Raw genomic sequence first — 6,041 nt, forward strand, 5'->3', positions numbered from 1 at the left:
ACTGAACCATGCAACCGAACCGAAGTTGTTCAAACTCGTGGTTAGTTAAATTATAACCAGTACTTTAACTGAAAAGGCAAATAGTGTGTCTCGTCTGGTGACTGGTGAAGCAGGGAGAGTCAGCCATTGCACGAATGTTAATGTCTGATAGGCCAAATTTTTCTGTAGTATGAACAAAACCTACCTGTACTGTACTTACACATTTCATTTGTTAACATTGCTGTATTTTGCAGTACATATTATTATGATATTCAGTCGAAATATCGGGAGTTCGACAAAAACCAAAAAGTTAATCATGGTCTACATCCCGGTCAATATGAGTCTAATGCTAATGATATCCATCCTAATATTATAAATGGGAAAGCGTGTGTGTCTGTTTGTTTGTCCGTCTTTCACGGCAAAATGGAGCGACGACTTGACGTGATTTTTTAAGTGGAGATTGTTGAAAGTATGCACTTATGGAGTGTGATACAGGATACCTTTTGTCTCTTTCTAACCCCCCCTAAAAAGGGGATGGAAGTTTGTATGGAGTATTCCGCAATTTTCGAATTTAACGCGAGCGATGCCGCGGGCAAAAGCTAGTTTATGATATGGTGTTAGCACGGATGAGTCACCGGCAGATCTTCCATCAAGTACATAATTACTAGAGATGGGCCGAATACGGACTTTGCCGAATACGAATATTCGGCCGAACATTCGGTTCAGCTGTTACCGAACCGGACATTCGGCCGAATATTCGGTTTGAGCCATATTTTAAATCCTGGTTTTGAGTTAAAAACGTTTCAATGATTGGCAATGGGTACACATTTATCCTACTAAGGCTCTTAATGTTCCTATAATTTAGTGCATAAGAAAATTTTGGTTTTTGTTTCTTAAGATACGTTTTATTTTACCTTTTTTACAAAATTATTGCATTTAAAACTTTTAAGCATTTTTAACTCCCTTTGGAGTTCCTTACAATGCTGAAATAGGATGTCTTTATGCGATGAATTACGAAACAACTTTCGCTATTTATTTACTTTGTTTATTCGGTAAATATTCGGCAATGTAACCGAACTATTCGGCTGATTACGAACATTGAAAAACTTTAACTATAAAACTCCCGTGAGACTCATACATATTTAAAAATATTTTAAGCGGGTTACTCACGTATTAAGTCGATATAGCGTTCATACACGGCGTCGCGCTCTCGACATGTAAAGGCGGGGTGTCGCTACTCTTGAGAAAGGTTCTCGAAATTGAACCGAAACATGTCGAACGCTATATCGACTTAATACGTGAGTAACCCGCTTAAAATATTTTTAAATATGTATTGAAAAACTTGCCGAAATTGTCGAATACGGAATATTAACCGAATATTCGGCCCATCTCTAATAATTACTTACTTCAGAATTTCATAAATCGGGAAGTTAAAATACTGAACTAAATTGTTTATCTATTGTTCATTACGTGGTTAATTAATAATAATAAGTAAAGATACGAGAGGAATAAATTTTATTGTCTTTATTATAATTATATTATTTCCACACACATGTAACAATGTAACAGTTTACCTTAGTTATGAAAACGCTTCTCGTTCTAGAACAATAACATATTACTTATCTAAATAATTATATTTAGAAATGTGTAGAAAAGCAGGCTCCCATCTTAAAGGCCGGCAACGCACCTGCTACCCGTCTGGTGTTTCGGGTGTCCATTTAAAACCCTTATTACCTGCTACAAAAACTACTTCTGAAAAGTCTCGTTCGAAATTGCGTTTTTCAATAACTGCCTTGACCAATGAATAAATAAATATTATAGGACATTCTTACACAGATTGACCGAGGCCCACGGTAAGCTCAAGAAGGTCTGTGTTGTGGGTACTCACTCAGAACGATAAATATAAATACTTGTATACATAGAAAACATCCATGACTCAGGAACAAATATCTGTGCTCATCGCACAAATATAAATGCCCTTACCGGGATTCGAACCCGGGACCGCGGCGTAGCAGGCAGTGTCACTACACTCACTACCGACTGCGCCAGACCGGTGTCTGCGAAGACAGTGTCCTTAATAACGTAAGTTGACTTAAAAATATTGAGTTGCTTTTTTTGGTAGGTAGGAGGTAGGGCATAGCGAATGATATTCCGCTTTGTGTGGTAGGGCACAGCACAGCGGATATCATCTGGCTCGAATCTAGAGCAGAGCCCAACTGGCGAAGTACCTCCGCCGCAAGAAGAAGACCGCAGCCAAATAGCACTAGACCCTACTCATAGTGTTGTGTTCCTGTCGGTGAGTAAGGCTGCCAGAGCTCGACGAGTGTGCGGTTTGCTGGTGACGGAAGGATCTACGGAACTAATTTGTTCCGTCTATTGTCCTTTGATTCGTCGGCAACCCGAACCCTCCTTGGAACTCGTACACTCTTTTTTGCTGTGTACTTAACACAGCAAAAGGGGGTGTACAATAAGCTTCTAATGGGTTGGCAACGCGCATATGACACTCCTTGAGTTGCAGCCGTTCATAGGTTACGGTGACCGCTTTCCATCAGGCGGACCGTATGCTTGTTTGCCACCGACGTAGTATAAAAAAAGAGATTCCAAAGATCGCACTGGAAATCGCCTTTTATCTTCATCATCATCATCATCGTCCTTGTATTATCCCGGCATTGGCCGCGGCTCAAATTTGGCGTAGACACTAGTCTTAGTCCGTTTTCACATTATCCGATCCGATATCGGATGTCGGAAGTATTTCAATAGAAAAAATCCAAGATGGCGCCTGTAATGTATGGGATATCAGTCCGACATCCGATATCGGATCGGATAATGTGAAAACGCACTTACGAAAGCGACTGCCATGTGATCTTCCAACCCGCAAGGTAACTAGGTTTCCTCACGATGTTTTCCTTCACCGAAATTAAGAGACAAATTAAATAAAAAAAAGAATAATAAATAATGAATAATAATGATAGAATAATGGGGGTGGTTAAGAATTTCACCACCCCTTTTCTTCCTGTGGGTGTCGTAGAAGGCGACTATGGGATATGGGTTAAATTGTGGCGTAGGCGAGAGGCTGGCAACCTGTCACTGCAATGTCACAGTTTCGTTTTCTTTCAACCCCTTATTTGCCAAGAGTGGCACTGAAGCTTTAGTAGTTTCATGTGTTCTGCCTACCCCTTTATGAGATACAGGCGTGATTGTATGTATGAAATTAAGAGACTGGCAAATATCAAATCGTCACTACTTTAAAAAAACTTGTATCTTCGTCTGTCAATGAAAAGAAAATTGGAGTAAGTATGTATGGAATGCATATAGATTTACTGCGTTTTAACTTTGAGGAGCAGCGTGAGATACGAGGTTTTTTTCAAAGTAGTGACGAAATTACATTTCGAAAACTCATTGGTACGAGCCGGGGTTCGAATCTGCGACCACCAGATAAAAGCCGCACGCTCTTTTACCGCCAGACCACCAGCGCTTCGGAATTCGCCTAAATCTACATAATTAGATATATCTATATAATTAGACAGTAGGTACATGTATGAACGGTGAATTCGATTAGCAGTTTCATAGTAAATGTAGAAAGCGAATTATTAAGATTCGACCCGGCCCCGGCGAACCTAAGAGTAGAAATCTTGTATATTTTGTTCGCGATACGAGTCACCAGTGTTTGGGGTGCGAGGAGCGGGCGGGGAATGTGTTAAGCGCGCTGTGATTGGCCGTTTCAAGGACGGCGGGCAGTCGCGCAAGATGAAAAGGGACAGAAGTATGACTGTCCCTCTACTGACGCGTAAGTAGCCAATGTAAGTTGACCTATGCCGGCTCTGAATAAATTATAAATATGACTTATTTGTGGAATGTAATGCCGTCTGTTTTTAAATTTGAGCTTCTTGTTACCTTTCCACACCATTTCACACTACAGGTGGACATTTAAGGCATCAAAATACCCTTTTCTAATTTTTTAGTGCGAAAAACACGCGCTGCTTTCGGGTCTGTTACTTGGTCGATACTGATCGGGCACGGCGAGCGCCCGCGCTTATATCAGTGCAAATACTAGGAAGGCTGGCGACCGCGAGTCGTCTGTTTTCTATATACACGGTGCCCATGAGTAAAGGGAAATATTTTAACATCACGTTCCTGACCATATTAGAAGTTAAAAATGCTAATTAATGTTTGCTAAATTCGGCTTTATTTTTGAGATATTGCCATTTTTGTGTAAAATAGTTGTAAGTAAATCACCAGTACAAAACACCTTTATGATTGCGACGTTGCCAGACTGACACGTTTAAATTGACTGCATATGTCAAACCCCAGTTGGATAATGTCATTATTGACTTGTCAGCCCTAAAAATCTTTTTTTCTCTCAAAATACGGAACATCAGTAAATAATTTAGAATAGAACAGTTTACGACTTAATTGCAATCTTGCAATGCAATTTGGATCAAGCCAACAACAAGTTTTGAATTGTGAATCGTTAGTTCTCGGATTTAGGTACTAGTACTTAAACGTGGAAAGCCACATACCTACAATAATGTTGTATTTAAATGAAAATGATATTTGTTTCAGAGATATAATGCCTTTTTCCATTACGGATATGGTAGTAAAAGGTACTACCTACTTAATGTATGTCGTTTCAAGTTCTTTTTGTAACTATGTATTGGGTTTTATTAAAAGTTTACGCTCATTATTGTGTATCTCATTTTGCCGATTAATTAACGTACACAATATCTGAAGTATTCATTTATTTAAAAAAGTCTACCTACCTGAAATTCAATTTACAATTACAACTTAAATGTTATTCAATTTAATCGTACAATACAAACTAGTACTATTTCCAATACAATTTTTAAGAATAATTTTAATTGCAAATCCTTGATGGCTGTCTAGGATCCGTCCTCCCACCTGGAACAGCTAAATGCTCAATTCACGATGTTGCCGGAAGATGCATGATAGAAATTATTTCACTCAACCACAACACATCGTTTCAGTAAACTTCCGTTATTAAAGGCTGACCGTCTGAACTAGATAGAACCCTCTTGTTCTTAATATTAATCGGTGACTCTTTAAGAGCTTTCGTAACTTCGTAAAACTAATATTATTCGTTTAAAAGTTCATTTCTGATAAATCCAGGTTCATTGCAAAAATAAACAACAACAACACTGACGTTTAAAGTCATTCTGAATGTTGAATGACAGGGACAATTTTTAAGTGGCCATTCATTTATCGCATCTTTCTAAAGAGTATCTATGATGGCGAAACTCTTGTATACTGTTTGTTGAATAGTAGGATTCTCTTTGGTGGTCTTAGGAAGCGAGAAAGACATATTTCGTATTCTGTATTTGTGTAAACCAACCTTTTTCTTATTTAACATTCAGCGTGTTGCGGTTATTAACAAAGGAGGATTTAGACCTCGCTTTGAATAATCTATGCCCAAAAAAGTTTTCATGACATTGCCTCTTGTAAAAATAAAAGAGATAGCAACAACAAACGTTGTCCAGCTCGCCCTAAGGCACTGTTATACTAGAGAATCAAAAGTTATGTATTTATTATGTAAGAAAAATTTCACAAATTTAAAAAGCATAATTCGACCTATGTTTATATAACATTTATTACTCCTTATGACCCCAGGAACGCTTGGTTTAATTTTTTCCCTTTCCTCATGGGCACCCTGTATATCGTTGTCTGATACCCACAACATGTACGTATGCATTGGTAGTCCTAGACAGGGCGCCTGTCTGGCGCTCCGTGACTCATGCTCTCGCTTTTATTTGCCGGATTGGACGGCCATCGTTCATGCAGACATCATGGAAAGTTATAATTAGGTACTTCCGAATGAATTAATGTACAACCTTTAGTGCGTTTTCACATTATCCGATCCGATATCGGATGTCGGATTGATATCCCAATATTTACGCCTCCATCTTTGATTTTTTCTTTTGAAATCCTTCCTACTTCCGATATCGGTTCTGATAATGTGAAAACGCACTTAGACGGGCACTAATTATGGTAAATAATTATTTATGTCCATAAAAGTTACATGATAGTTGATGTCAGCAAAGCAATAT

The sequence above is a fragment of the Leguminivora glycinivorella genome, chromosome 15 (assembly GCF_023078275.1).
Source record: "Leguminivora glycinivorella isolate SPB_JAAS2020 chromosome 15, LegGlyc_1.1, whole genome shotgun sequence".
Classification (NCBI taxonomy): Eukaryota; Metazoa; Arthropoda; class Insecta; order Lepidoptera; family Tortricidae; genus Leguminivora; species Leguminivora glycinivorella.